General features: G+C 33.8%; 1 protein-coding gene across 28 annotated transcripts in view; it reads left to right on the top strand.

Moving 5' to 3' along the window:
• The window catches only part of CAB39L (calcium binding protein 39 like), a 137,828-nt gene that overhangs the window by 41,428 nt on the left and 79,968 nt on the right, over positions 1-16,432 (top strand). For 5 of the 28 annotated variants that reach the window (XR_010150709.1, XM_016925720.2, XM_054664958.1 and 2 more), the window contains 2 exons: positions 5,652-5,846; positions 5,971-6,108. The exons of 14 other annotated variants lie outside the window; for them this stretch is intronic. The gene's annotated coding sequence lies outside the window, so the exon portion shown is untranslated. Of the gene's footprint in view, positions 1-5,651; positions 6,109-16,432 lie in introns of those variants that run through there. 9 more of the 28 variants (XM_001154367.6, XM_054664951.2, XR_010150710.1 and 6 more) reach the window with 8 other exon arrangements.

Genomic DNA, 16,432 nt, shown 5'->3' with positions numbered 1-16,432 from the left:
TCCTACCTTTTTTTTGTATTCAAATAACTGTAGAATCATTGCATATTTAGCATGCCATGATGCCATTTGACTGTAACTTGATCTATATACATCATTTACATTTTTTCTTCTCCTGTGATTTTCTTAGTAGTTGAGACAACTCCATTGAACTACACCATTTATAGGTTGTTAAAGTCTCTACTTAAAGAAATTGAAATCTTGTTTTATGAAATTTCTTTCAATTGTGAATAACAATGTAAAATAGTTCTGTTTTTATAACAGGTAAAATAATTAAATTTTAACATTAGGACTCACTACTGACAGTTATATGCTGACCAATTCATTAGTTAACGGCAAAGAATTCTTTAAACTTCATTCAGTGATTTTATTTTTAGTAATTTTGGTACTGTTATTTTGAATCTATATTAGACATATTGAAAGAGTAGGCAAATATATCATTATGTTACTGTGTTATTAGAACAAAGATTTGTGGTATAAGTGAAGGTGAATATAAGAGCAAAGAAGTAGAGTTAAAATTCTGTAATGATAGATTAGAATTAAAAGCATCAAAACGAACTATTTTTTTGAAGTGACTTTTTTTTCAATTAAGGTGTTGTCTTTTTAATTTTCAAAATTTTAATTTTTAGGGTACATAGTAGGTGTATATATTTATAGGTTACATGAGATATTTTGATATAGGCATGCAATGTGTAATAATCACCTCAGGGTAAATAGGGTATCCAATCATCTCAACTATTCGTCAATCTTTTGTGTTAAGAACATTCCAGGCTGGGTGCAGTGGATCACACCTGTAATCCCAGTGCTTTGGGAGGCCGAGGTAGGCGGATCAAGAGGTCAGGAGATTGAGACCATCCTGGCTAACACGGTGAAACCCTGTCTCTACTAAAAATACAAAAAAAAAAAAAAAAAAAAATTAGCTGAGCGTGGTGGCGGGCACCTGTAGTCTCAGCTACTTGGGAAGCTGAGGCAGGAGAATGGCGTGAACCCGGGAGGTGGAGCTTGCAGTGAGCCAAGATCACGCCACTGCACTCCAGCCTGGGTGACAGAGCAAGACTCCATCTCAAAAAAAAAAAAAAAAAGAACATTCCAATTGTATTCCCTCAGTTATTCTAAAATGTACAACAAATTATTGCTAACTGTAGTCATCCTGTTGTGCTATCAAATACTAGATCTTATTCATTGTATTAAACTATATTTTTGTACTCATCCCATTAGTGGATTAACTATCCCCTTTGCCCTGCTTCCTACCACCATCATTCTCCTCTCTATCTCTGTGAGTTCAATTGTTTAAATTTTTAACTCCCACAAATGAGTGAGAACATGTGAAGTTTGTCTTTCTGTGCCTGGCTTATTTCACTTAACATAATGTCCTCCAGTTCTATCCATGTTGTTTCAAATGACAGGATCTCATTCTTTTTTATAGCTGAATATTATTCCATTGAGTATATGTCCCTCCCTCCTCCCTCCCTCCCTCCCTCTGTCCCTCCCTCCCTCCCTCCCTCCCTTCCTTCCTTCCTTTCTTCCTTCCTCTCTCTCTTTCTTTCTTTCTTTCTTTCAACAGGGTCTTGCTCTGTCACCCAGGCTGGAGTGCAGTGGTTCAATCATGTGCCAGCAATTCTGGCTAATTTTGATTTTTTGTAGAGATGAGGTCTTGCTATGTTATTCAGGCTGGTCTTGAACTTCTCTGCTCAAGCAATCCTCCTGTCTCAGCCTCCCAAAGTGCCGGGATTACAGGTGTGAGCTACCGTGCCTGGCCCAGATGACCAGATGATTCTTGTTGTACCTTAATATCCTTTTCTTTCAGACTGAAGAACTCCCTTTAGCATTTCTTGTAGGACAGGTCTGGGTTGATGAAATCCCTCAGCTTTTGTTTGTCTGGGAATGTCTTTATTTCTCCTTCATGTTTGAAGGATATTTTCACTGGATATAATATTTCAGGATAAAAGGTTTTTTTCTTTCAGACCTTCAAATATGTCTTACTACTCTTTCCTGGCCTGTGATGTTTCCACTGAGAAATCTGTTGCCAGATGTGTTGGGGCTCCTTTATATGTTATTCTTTTCTTTTCTCTTGCTGCTTTTAGGATCTTTCTTTATCCTTGACCTTTCATTGTTTGAGTATTAGATGTCCTGAGGTAGTTTTTTGGGGGTAAAATCTGCTTAGTGTTCTATAACCTTCTCATACTTGAATATTGATATCTTTCTCTACGTTTGGGAAGTTCTCTGCTATCTCTTTGAATAAACTCTCTACCCCGATCTCTCTCTCTACCTCCTCTTTAAGGCCAATGACTCTTAGATTTGCCATTTTGAGGCTATTTTCTAGATCCTGTAGGCGTGCTACATTATTTTTTTTCTTTTTTCTTTTGACTGCTCTGTGTATTTCAGATAGTCTGTCTTCAAGCTCACTAATTCTTTCTGCTGCTTGATCAATTCTGCTTTTGAGAAACTCTGATGCATTTTTCAGTTTGTCAATTAAATTTTTCAGCTCCAGAATTTCTGCTTGATTCTTAATTATTTCAGTCTCTTTGTTATATTATCTGATAAGATTCTGAATTCCTTCTGTGTATTATCCTGGATTTCTTTGAGCTTCCTCAAAACAGCTATTTTGAATTCTCTTAAAGGTCGCATATCTCTGTCATTCCAGAATTGGTCACTGGTTCCTTATTTAGTTGGTTTGGTGAGGTCATAATTTCCTGGATGGTCTTGATGCTTCTGGATGTTTGTCATTGTCTGGGCATTGAAGAGTTAGGTATTTATTCTAATCTTCACACTCCGAGCTTATTTGTACTTGTCTTTTTTTTTTTTTTTCCAGACCTCTCAAGGATGAATGTATCTGTCCTTCTTGAGAAGGCTTTCCAGATATTCAAAGGGAATTGAGTGCTGTGATCTAAGTCTTTGGTCACTGCAGCCAAATTTGCATTAGGCGATATTCAAAGCCCAGTAATGTTGTGACTTGCAGACTTGAGGAGATACTGCCTTGGTGGTCTTGGGTAAGATCCAGGAGAATTCCCTGGATTACCAGACAGTCTCGTGTTCTCTTCCCTTACTGAGTCTTTCTCTGTCTCTCCTTGCTGAGCTGCCTACAGTTCGGGGAGGGATGGTGCAAGCCCTCTTGTGACCACCACTGCTAGGACTATACTGGGTCAATGCTGGGTCACACCTGAAGCCAGCACAGTACTGGGTTATGCCCAAGGCCTGTAACAACTATTTCTTGGCTACTGCTGATGTTTATTCAAGGTCCAAAGACTAAATATAGTATATATAGTATACATTAGGTTCTTTTAAGATTCCCCATAGTTCAGGGATTCTCTGTTCATTTTTATTTTTTTAAACTTTTTTTCTCTCAATGCTTTATTTTGATAAGTTCTGTCACTGTGTCTCCAAGTTTACTAATCATTTCTTCTGCAGTGTGCAGTCTGCTATTCATCTCATTTGGTGTAATTTTCATTCCAGAGTTTATAGGGTTTTTTTGTTGTTGTTGTTTAAAGATCTTAGTTGGCCTTATTTGTGATTCTAGAGTTAGGCAACACTTCATTCCATGAAACAGAATAAATGTTTTCTCAGAAATTGTAATTTTAATTCTTAGAAATCTGATGTAGATCTTTTTTATATCTGCCATGTCTCTCCTTAACATTCTTATCTTTCTAATACCTTCTTGAACCTATGGAAGATATTTTTAATAGTTTTAATGTCTTTGTATACTAATTCTATTATTTGTGTCATTTCTGAGTCTTTTTCTAATGATTGATTTTCTCCTTATGCATTATGTTTTCCTGCTTCTTTGCATGCCTGGTGATTTTTGACTGGATGTCAGATATTGTGAATTTTATGTTATTGTGTGCTAGATTTTAAAAAATTTATATAAATATTTTAAAATTTTACTCTGGGTTGCAGTTATTTGGAAGTAATTTGATCCTTTCAGGGCTTACTTTTAATCTCTATTAGGAGGGACCAGAACAACCTTTAATCTAAAACTAATTTGGTTCCGCTACTGAGGTAATATCCTTCTGAATACTCAACCCAGTTTCCTGTATATTATGAGATTTCTGCACTCTTGCTGTTGGAAAATGGAATGGTATTTAATAGGAATTAAATATACAAACAATCCTAAATAATCTTAGTAATTATATGTTTTAAAGTCCTTGACTTGACTTTGTGCCTTTGAATCCACTATAGATTGATATACAGTCTCCCAGTTTTAAATTAACCTTGCAGTTATCCTAAGAACCACTTTTATAAATTCTGAATTTCTTTAATTATACTACAACTCTCGGAGTATAACCTAAGGTACTAGACACTTCATACCCTCAGTGATTTAGAATTATTTCCATTTAACATCTCTTTAAAAAGGGAAATAAAACTCTAAAAATTATAAAACTACTAATTGAAAGAAAAATTGGCAGACTAATCTCTAGTCATCTTTGATACCTATTTAATAGGTGCTAAGAAATAACCAAATAACTGTATAATATAGTTAAATTTTAATTCTACTTTAAATAAACGAGATCAAAACACCTATATTTTAAGGCCAACTTTTACTGACTTATTTTTCTTAAGGGATATAAACAACTGTTTATAGATGTTTACCTTTCACCTTACTTAAGCTTATATTCTTAGAGAGATTTTAATTCTGCAGAGAATAAGAATGTGTTACTTAATAATAGGTCTAATAACTACTCTGTTCCTTCTGTACTTGGGAGATCCGTCAGTAGAAGGGCCCAAGACTTTTGACTGGGGACATAGTGGGAGATGGAGAACCTAAAAGTGTTCTGGGCTAAGGAACTGGAACAGAACTCCAAAGCAGGATCTGACTAGCATTCATACAGAGCCAGCACATATTCCAAGCTGCATACATTGCCTCCTAATTCCAAAGAATCCTACAAATGCCATCTAAACCTGCCAACCACGAGCCCACTCAGCTTTCCACCTAATTCCTCATCCCCAAACCTTACAGAGAGTTTCGTAATTTTAAGATACTTTACTCTATAATTGTATGTGTATAATCACTTTAATAATTTTTTGTAGCCTTTAGCCTTTGTAATTCTTATAAGAGGTGTTATGCATTCTGACTGGTAATGTTTAGGGGGAAAAAAAACCTTTCCAACAGCAATAATTACATTTGGTTTGCACATACATGATTAAGCTGCTCTTTTGTTTTTGGTGTCAATATTTTTCCATGTTCTTTATAATTTTCTCTTTTATAACTGTAAATTTTGGTCCAAGTTTCAAAATATACCATATTAAGAAATACATTTTTTTCATAAAATTGCACAGTTTAAATTATAAGTACTCTAAAACCTTCCTTGCTTTTTAAATGTTAAGATTAAGTTTCTAATACAAGTACTTGTGTGTTTACTTGCTCCACTTTCTTATGGTTGGGAATAGCATCTTCCTTGAGGAGCTAGCATATTAGCAGGTGAATCTGTTATTGTTACTATCAACATGACTTTTTAAAAAATAACCTTTATTTACATTTTTAAACAAGGTGGTCCAGCCAGTTTAATCAGTTGACAAAACCCCGTGCATGAACAAGTATAAGACTTAAGACAGAAAAAAGTGATGAGAAAAAATTTTGTTTATCTCTAGACATTTTTCTTTTTTGGCCCAAGAATTTATTTTGCCTCAGCTTTACACGCATTCTTGTGACGTTACAGGACTGAGGAGGGAGGAAGTAAAAGAGGGAGCTGTGACTGTGGTACGTATCTGAAAGCAAGTGTTAGAGAGGGAGTGGAGAACGCATAAGCAAGCTGGTTTGACCAGAAACAGAACTGCCTGTGACAGATTAAGAGACAAGCAAGGCTTGGAATCTGAGAGCAAGCAAAGAGAGTGGAAATTTACAGCTGCCCTATGTGAGTGTTCAAGTGATCATTTTCTGGTAACGTTTTCCAGTGGTAACTGTTACTCTTCAAAAAGAGGGACAGAAAGTCAAGACCTAATTGTGGAAACTCTTTTCTCTGCCACGCTTGGTAATAGGAGGCAACCTCTATTAAATGGACGATAAAGGCTACTTCATCTAAAGTGCTTTGAGCTCAAGAAAGAGCTGTCTTCAGCACCTAACCATGTGTCTACGTTTTGTTGCTTAGAAAAGCCTAGGCATTTCTGTAACATTTGGTGAGTATCAACAAGGTTATCTATACTGGTTTATAGAAATGGAAGGAATATGGTAAACTTTAGTTTTAATTGAGGTTCTGCAGTTATTACTTATATATGCATTATAAACCATGCTGTTACCTTGTTTCTTTGTGCATAATGAATTGCTGTTACTAGGAGAGGTTTAAAAAAACTACAAAACAATACTTCTCTGTTGCCTAAGGCACTTGAACCATTACCAACTATTCTGTGTTCATGGAATATCTTATTTTGGAAATGGGTTTTTATTTACAAAGAGTTTCCAAAAATAAAATAGTGGCAGTACAGTATACCTTTTTTCATGTTTCTCTTTCAACTGCATGAAAATTAGAAAGTTATCTCTTTCTGTCTATTGTTAGTAAATTTTAAATTATCACTGTTTTGTATTATAAATTACAGCATTCTCTCATAATGTAAATAAAAATGTTGATACTGTTACTTCAAAGGATATATAATTTAAATGTTGACTGCTTCTGTTAGACCCAATAAGTGACACCTGATTTTTCCTACTTTATGTAAAATGAATGAATGCATTTGGGTTTCTAAGTAAGGAATAAAGCAGTTATATTGTTCTTACAGTTTATACCAAGCTTTCCTCTCATATAATCTTATTCTGTTGAAGAGCTAATATAACCTGGTGTGTGTGTGTGTGTGTGTGTGTGTGTGTGTGTGTGTGTGTGTGTGTTTGTGTTTGTATAAGCAATAGAGCAAAGAAAAATAAACTCTTAAAAATATCTATTCACATTCCAATAAAACTTTTTTTGGATAATCTTAAAATAGGAGAGTGTATGCTAATTATATATATCTTTTTAAAGGCATGGATGGAGGCATGTAATCATTGTTCTGTAGGAGGAAGAAAGTGTATGTTGTTAACTGTGAAATTGAGTCACTGCATGAGGATTCACCACTCTAAGCAGAGTTTCTAATCTACCCTCTGCTAGCCTCAAAAAATATATATGTCTTTAGTTATTGATTCAAGTGAATCCTTTAAGGCAAAACAACTGAAATGAAAACTTCTGCAGAGTATCAGTAAACACATTAGAAGGGCTTGTACCCTAGATAGACCATAAAATGGCTGTAATTTCTCTAACATTTCCTCTACGTGTACAGAAGCCTGTAAAACAGGTTTTGTTTTGTGGGATTTTGCAGGTTTTAATTTTTTTTTTAGACTGTTGACCTATGTATAAGAAGCAGCTCAACTGGTCTGTGGGAACCTTTTCTGGGCTAGTTAGTATCTTGCACTTAAAAGTAAACATCATAGAGATAATATCACAAACTTACTTTTACTTCTTTATAGATTTTCCCATGCTCAGTCCTTCTTAGACTGGTGGAAAATTATTTGCATACAGCTTCACACTCTTCAGAATAATTTTTTATTTTAAACTAATCATTCACTGTGTTACCTTAATGATGGTACCATTTCCCAGGCCCATAGGAATGTAAATATAGAAATAAAGAATAATGCATTCCCAATTTACAAACACTTTGTATTTCAGAAGTTTACTTGTGAATGGGTTGTTGGAAATTTAGAACCCATTTTCCCTGGGAAAGTTTATCAAGTGACTGTTGGGCGTTTATTATAGTCTAAGAATGTATTTTACCCATGCTGTAGAAAAACCATTGCTACCTTGAAAAATATAAGAAAGTCAATTCCAATGACGAAACTAAATATAAAATAATTATGTTGGATAAGATATTATTTTTATTCTAAATATGAATGCTTAAAGAAAAGCAAGTTTAATAGGTGGATAGGTATTTGGAAGGATGCTTATGGGTTTTCTGGGTGCTTTCATGAGCTTTCAAAGTTGATTGCACTGTTTTTGAGATCTAATCTGACATTGAAATCAGTGATTTCTCTTTTCCTTGCTACAAGAATATTTCTGGCCATTGAGTTTGTACTTAGCCATTCCTAAGGGTCTAGCCCAGTGTGTGGCACATAGTAGGTACCTGATAATAGTTATTGCATGAGGACTAAACTGTTTCTTTGGTTCACAAAAATTGAAATGAGTTATTTTCCAAGATATCCAATAAAGGAAAGAGGCTTAGGGGCACACGTTTTTCCTTATGAGAAAGAGATGGCCTGAAAAGAATTGATTGAATTGTGAGATGTGAACAAAGCAAAAGTAAGATAGAATAGGTCTAACTCTGAAGAGAACAAGAAAAGACCATGGTATAACTTGGTTGCTGCCTTGAATGAGTAGGAATGGTGCTGAGGGGAGGCAATTTACAAGGTTAGGTATCTTGAGTACATGGAACATTCTAAAGTCAGGTGTCAACTTTAACTCAGAAGGATTATGTATTTGTAAATGTTTACTAGGACCCATATGAAGAAATGTGACTTATTTGGAAAACTTGTCTTGGGTCTATCCAAATTAACTTTACTGGTCCTGAAAGTCTCTGTGAATTGCCAGTATATGAAATTTAAAAGTCAGTAATGCAATATGCATATGTAATGAAATAATAATGAAATAATATAGTAGATGCAGGTTTCGGTTATCTTGGATGATTTGTAATGGCGTAAAAACTCTTGCATTTGATCAAGAAATACTTTCTTTAGTCTATTGTAAATCTTATGTAAAAAGTAATGATTTTGAGTGGTCCTAAATGGTATATAATAGGTTCTTAACAAGTATTTACTGAATGGATACAAGTAGATTTGGACAATTTTCCATTTCTGGGATATATATATGACTGTGTTTACATGCACATATATATTCATAATGTGGCTTAAAGATTATATTTAGCTGATAGTCACATAACAAAGAAAAATCTATTAAAACTATATTAGCATGTCTATTAATTATAGTCAAAGTTGGTATTTCACTAATTAATTAGTTTAAACAGAGATCTTTACTGCTTATAAGTGAGATAACATACTTTGCAGTTTTGTGACTTAAATGTCTCAAACTTCTAGCAGAAACTCATATAGTCCCTTCCAACTTTGGAAGGATGAAAGATTATATCAAATTACTCAGCCAGAAAAACCGAATCAACTTTGAACAGCTTGGGGATAACAGATAACTTTAGCAAAATCACTTTCATCTCTATTCTCTCATGTTAATGTTTTTATAGATTGACAGGTCATAGACAGGCACAGGGCTTACTGAAGCTATGAAATAGTTGTATTTCACACTATTTGTATAAACCATGTCTTAATATCAATAACAGTAACTGACCAAAATTTGTTATGTGTAATATGTATGTGCTTACAAGAAAGAATGAAAACTGCATTATGAGTCTCCCTTGATAATTCTGTTTTTTAAAGAGTAACCATTTGTTAATTTCTGTAAGATCTAATGCTTTAATGATAGTTACCAGTTTTTGAGAATACTGACTTTGGTTCAGATCTCTGCTATAAGTTGAGATTGTAAAATTCTAATATAAAATTTTCAATCATTGACAATTATTAATAGCTAATAAAGGTAGAAAATTTTAGCTCTGACAAATGACTGGAGCTGTCAACAGAAACATCAGTGTGAACGTAATGAATAAAGTTACTAGTTTTTTTTTCTGGAACTACAATAGCCTAGTAGGATCCTTAGATAATAAATGTAGTAGTAGTTGTATATATTCCTAACTTTATATGTTAATTATTTTTAAAAATGTATTTCAGTGTTACTGTACATTAGAAATAAAGAGTAATTAACAAGGGACATGAGTTTCTCTTATAAAAGAGTTTTTCTTCTGATGTAAGTCTGACTGAGGCTTCCAGATGAATGGGACTCATAAAAAGCTCCTCACAACTTTTCCATTTCTATGTAAATTGCCCATTTTTAGAAAGTGCCTCTCCCTCAAATTTGGTTAATAAAACTTATAAAAACAAGTTATTCTTAGTCATTTTTAACTGAAAAAAGGATTATCAGTGAAAGTTGTTATTTATACTTTATTGTTTCACTCATATCTATAGGTTTTCAAGTACAAAATTCAGTTGTGGTGCTTTGTAATTACATTTAGGATGCATATTTTAAAATGGAAAAATTGAAGCATAGAAGATACTGATTGGAAGATTCTTTGACATATATAATATGGTTCGTAATGATATGGTATTATTACATATATAATGATATGCTTTGTAACTTAACCATCTCTGTGAAGGCAATTCTAAATTATGTTTTTTGGGAGAGAGTCTTCTTGGATACAGTAGCAAATACAGTAGAACTTTAAGGTGCACTTTTTTGTTTTAAGATTTTCATATAATCAAATGCACCCATTTTAGGAGAATGGTTCAATTAGTATTGACATATGTATGTACTCATGTAACCTCCATCCCATTTAATTTTAAAAAATGAATCTTACAGGCACAATTTTTTTGCCATGTACCTTTGATTTCATTTCTTTCTATCTGTGAATCCTATTTGGAATACAGGTAAAGGAATAGCATCCCTGAACTTTTCTGAATTTTTTTTGTTTTTTTGAGATGGAGTCTCGCTATATCACCCAGGCTGGAGTGCAGTGGTGCGATCTTGGCTCACTGCAACCTCTGCCTTCTGGGTTCAAGTGATTCTCCTGCCTCACCCTCCTGAGTAGCTGGGATTACAGGCGCCTGCCACCACACCCGGCTAATTTTTGTATTTTAGTAGAGACGAGGTTTCACCATGTTGGCTAGGCTGGTCTCAATCTCCTGACCTCATGTGATCCACCCACCTTAGCCCTGCAAAGTGCTGGGATTCCAGGTGTGAGCCACCGTGCCTGGCCCTGAAATTTTTTTTTATGTGGTAGTAGGTTTATTTTAATTTTTTTAGTTTAACAGAAGGTGCCTGTGCCTTAAGTTAAATTAACAAGCTCTTAAGAAATCATTTTGGAAATGTTCCTGTCTAACTCATTGTTGATTGTAAAATAAACTTATGTGAGGAAAAGAAGGTTCATTTTTTAGTTGTCTTTCTTAAAATGAGTTAGCAGTTTGGTTATACCTCTGGAAATGTTGAGACATCTCTTTTGGCTTCAGATATAAATTTCCCACTCCCTTCAGTTTTCCTGGGAAAACTTTGACATTCAAAACGTTATTTTTTTAAGTTTTTTTTTTTTTTTTGAGACAGAGTCTCACTGTGTTGCCCAGGCTGGAGTGCAGTGGCACAAACATGGCTCACTGCAGCCTTGACCTCCCGAAGTGTTAGGATTACAGGTGTGAGCTACCGCACCTGGCCTCAAATTATTATTGAATAGCATAGTTGGAGATTAGATATTAGACATTTTTCCCTTGGAAATATTTTAAGTGAGATAACAACAAGGGCATTTAATGCTCCAAGTGGCTATTCCCCTCTTCCCCTAGGTCCTTTCCTACCCCCCCGCCCCCTGCCAACTCTCCTTTCCATTTATGTCACTGAACATATTCAGATGACTCAATTGGGTGGTTGATTTTGGGCCATCTTCAATGGTGCTCACACACAAGTTAGGAATATGAAATATTTTACTGTGTATTAGGAAAGAGAATGCTGCCAAAATCTACTACAAAATCTACAGGGTGTGAGTTCCCTGGGAGCAGAGTTGGATGATCTTTTTTGGCTTTCTCTCCAGAATCTGAGCCAAGTACTACTCTTTATGAAACTTTATAGCCAAAGAAATCATGTTTGAATAATGCTTTGAAAAGACATGACAGGCCAGGCGTGGTGGCTCATGCCTGTAATCCCAGCACTTTGAGAGGCCGAGGCAGGCAGATCACAAGGTCAGGAGTTCCAGACCAGCCTGGCCAACATGGTAAAACCCCGTCTCTACTAAAATACAAAAATAGTCGAACGTGGTGGTGAGTGCCTGTAATCCCAGCTACTCGGGAGGCTGAGGCAGGAGAATCGCTTGAACCCGGGGGGCGGAGGTTGCAGTGAGCCGAGATCATGCCATTTCACTCCAGCCTAGGCAATAGAGTGAGACTCCGTCTCAGAAAAAAAAAAAAAAGAAAAAGAAAAGACATGACAATCAGATACTCCCAGTTTGAACTTAAAAAAAAAAGGTTATTTGTTTATTCATTCAAAATACCATTTAAGAGAGGCATTTCTACTATAAAAGCATTTGCATGATCTATTATACAAGCTTCGGAAAAAACAGAACATTTGAAGAAAGAAGGAAATTAAGCATCCACAAGCAAACTACATTACTCGGAGGCAATCACTGTTAACATTTCAAAATTATTTTTTCTATACATAGGTTTTGTGTGTTTGTGTTTTTGTTTGCTTTACATAGTTGTAGTTATGCTCTGTAATTTGGGATGTTGTTTTTAACATTAACATTTCCATTCTATTTCACATTCTTTGGAAATATTTTCCTAGACATATTTCATCAAATTTAATAAGTCGCTGGTTTTAAGACATATGGTTACTTTATGTACAACCGAGAAAGAAAAGAACCTGCCTGTTAGTGTAAGGCACCAACAATTGTAAGACACGCCTAAGCTTTGAAAATGTTAAAATGTAAAATAATTGTAAAAAGTTTAAAAGTTTAAAAAATCTGTGACATATGCTAATGTTCCATCAACTGGGTATATCACAATTTAATTATTTCCCTCTGTTAGATTAGATATTTCTCAGTTTTTTATGATAAAAAATTGCAGTAAACATTTTTGCATATAAAGATAATCCTTTATTTTAGTTTATTTTCCTAGGACAGATTACCAGAAATGGAATTAGTATAAAGCCAGAGGTTGTGAACATTTTAAGGTTCTAGATTCATATTTGTCAAATTATTGTCTAATTTATATCTGCACCAGTAAGAAATGAGAGCCTGTTGCAAAATACCATCAATAGAATTGAGTTTGTCAAAACAACAAAAAACTTAGTAACATAATGGACAAAATAGTCTTTCACTTTGAGTTTGCATTTTTTTTTATTATAGAGAATGGTTAAACATTTACTAATATGTTCATTAACTGTAATTCCTCATTTATGGTTTTCACTTATCTGTATGTTTCCTTAATGATTTTTTAAATTGTCTTAAAGAGATCTTTTGTAATGATATTAGCCCTCCATCTTTCAGATTCATATCACAGAATTCTCTAGTTTGTTGTTTGCCTATAATTTTTTTTATTATTTATCTATAGAAATTCAAATTTTTGTGTTTGTGGCATATTTGTATTAACTTTGATTTGTTGGTCTTTTTCTTTGAAATTTATTTTATCACTTATAAAATTACAGAAACTATTTCACATCCAGAAATTTGAAAGTCACTTATATTAACATCTATATCTGGGCTGTATTGTTCATTGATGTGTTTGTTTCTTGTGCTATTACTGTGTTACAGTACTTTATAACACTTTTCATTTCATTTCTTCCTAATTTTCCTTTTTAAAATTTGTTATTCTTGCTTATTTAGTATTCTTGACTAAATTTAGATACCAAAAGAATTTTTTTGGACATTTGATTGGAACTGTATCAAACTGTGGACTTTAAGAATAACTGACATTTAAATAATATTTATTCTGTCTATTCAAGAACAAAATAGAGTGTTTTTTTTAACCTCAAATCTTTCCTATCTTAATTATATAGGTTTTCTCCACAGTCTCTTTATTATTTCAGAAAAAAGAAATGTGCTCATTATAAATAATGCAGAAAAATACCTACATGAAGAAAGTTAAACCATCACAAATCTCATAATTTAGATAATATCATTAAGATTAGCTAAGCCACATTCTAGAATCATTCTGTGACTATAACATTAAAAGGATGGCTAACTGAAGGGATGAATAGATAAATAGACACATGCATCTATAAGTACATCTTCTATTTCTCTGTTTTATTTGTTAGTTTTCTATTTCAGGAAGAGTAATTATCCTATTTTCGAAATTAAGGTTTTGTAGTTTTTTAAAATACAGATCTGGTATAGATTTTGTACATATTTAGTTGGCAGTATGAACAAAATATGCTTTTCATTATGTTTTCTGACTGGCAATTTCTTATATGTGAAAGCTATATGTATATTTATCATGTATTTGACTACTTCACCTAATTTCTACTAATTTCAGTTGTTCATATCTTTAGGTATATAATCATATTGTCTGTTAATTACAATTTTGTCACATCCTTCCCAAATTTTGTAGCATTTATTTATGTTTTATATTTTAGTGCATTGATCACAACATATGGTAATGATAGCGTGATTGTGATGACCTTTGTTTTATACCTCCTTTTAGTAAGTATGCCTCCATTAACCATTTTTTTGTAAATTGAGCTAAGATTTGTATCTCTCTTGGTTTTAATTTTATGAGATAACTTTTTCAGATGCCACTGAGATAATTTTTATTTGACTTATTGATATAATTTATTATATTCATCAATTTTTTATTATTAAAAGCCTGACTTGGTATTTTGTTTTGTAAACACAGCTTTTGATTTTTATTGGTCAGAATTTTACTTAGGGTCTATATTGAACGTATTTAAACTGAAAATAATTTAGATCACTTTCCCAGTAGCTCCTGTTCTCATTTCTGTCAATAGCTATCTTTTATCTCTTTCCCTACCAGACTCCTCTGTTTTTTGTTTTGTTTTGTTTTTGTTTTTTTTGAGACAGAGTCTTGCTCTGTCGCCCAGGCTGGAGTACAGTGGTACAATCTCGGCTCACTGCAACCTCTGCCTCCCGGATTCCAGTGATTCTCCTGCCTCAGCCTCCCGAGTAGCTGGGATTGCAGGCATGCACCACCATGCCCAGCTAATTTTTTTTTTGTATTTTTAGTAGAGATGGGGTTTCACCATGTTGGCCAGGCTGGTCTCAAACTCCTGACCTTGTGATCTGCCCACCTCGGCCTCCCAGAGTGCTGGGATTACAGGCGTGAACCACCGCGCCTGACCCAGACTCCTCTGTTTTCTTTCAAGCAATGACTTCCTTGTTCTACCTAGAGAATATTAAGGTCACCAAATTAAAACTATTTAATATAGCCTTTATTGTACCTAATATACATATGAAATAGTATTAAATTTGCAAGGGTAATTGACTTTATATGTATGATTATGTCTATTACATACACTGTATATGTAGTATAATAACCTCTATATATTCTCTTCATGACAACTAAATACATATATTAAATGCTTTGTGTGTGTGTGTGTATAATTTCTCATGAACTCTGCATTTCTTATATTCATGTTGTAATACTGCTTGATATATATTTATGCATCCTTTTATTCTGAACATTTTTGTGTCGTTTTGTTTCTATTATGGCTCTTGCAGAATTTAGAGCAGAATGTGTGTGTGTGTGTGTGTGTGTGTGTGTGTGTGTGTGTGAACCCAATCTGAGAGTTTGAGAGTCTTGGTTTTTTAGTAGTAGAATTTAACACATTTGTATGTATTGTAATTATTGGTTGCTCTTATTCCTTCTATATTGTTTTATATTCTCTGTTTACTATTTGTTTATACTTTCCTTTTCATTCCTGATTCTTGCTGATTTGGTCAAATTATTTTTGTTCCTGTTTTCCCCCTTCTGGTGGTTGCATCCTACTTCCATTATTCTAATATTCATCATTAAATGTTTAATAAACAATTCAAGAAACAGGTTTATCTTAATTTGTGTATGATGTGATTATAGAAAACCCAGAGACTTAAATTAGTTTGGCATGACAAACCCATATAAATTTTATTATGATTTAATCATTATTTCTATCCTTTTCCTTGAACAAAGTCTATAAAAGAATTTTAGTTGTATTTTTTAAAAAACATTTTGCCTCTATCAAAATACTTCAGGAATACATTTTTAGCAGTCATATTAAGCATCACAGACACATTATCAACCTTTACTTAGATTTAGCCATATATTTTATTGGTTTCTTTGCTCAACTGCTTACTTTTCAACTGTTTTCTCATTTTTCTGTTTCTCCTCCATCTTCCTTTCTCTTCCCCCTACTCCTTCACCATCTTTGTCCTTAGGTAATTTTGGTTTGCCCTCGCATCTGCATAATTGGTAAAGTATAGAATTCTAGGTGAAAAATCTTTTTCCCTAGAAACTATGTAAACAGTGTTTCACTGCCTTCTGTCATTTGGTGTGAAGTTACTAATCCTGATTCCACTCTGACAGTCTGGTTCTTAGGTGCCACTCTAGATTTTTCCCCTTTATGGAAGTTGTGGGATTTCACTTTAGAGTTCAGAAATTTCACAGTGTATCTTGGAATAGGCCTTTTTGCATTCCCTCTGTGTAATAACCATTAGTTTACTTAAATCTGAAGACATGTTCAGCTCTAGGAATTTTGCTTCCTTTTTATTTGTTGATGTATTTGTTACTCTCTCATCAGTTATCTCTGTTTTTTTCTTTTCCTTTAAGCATTTATATTCAATCAATATTGGCTCTCCAGCTCTACCCTGTATATTTCCAACTTTTCTTTGAAGTAGTTCT

Source organism: Pan troglodytes, chromosome 14 (assembly GCF_028858775.2).
Source record: "Pan troglodytes isolate AG18354 chromosome 14, NHGRI_mPanTro3-v2.0_pri, whole genome shotgun sequence".
NCBI lineage: Eukaryota > Metazoa > Chordata > Mammalia > Primates > Hominidae > Pan > Pan troglodytes.
The sequence above is the reverse complement of the archived record's forward strand: the minus strand, read 5'-3'. Positions and strand labels throughout refer to the sequence as shown.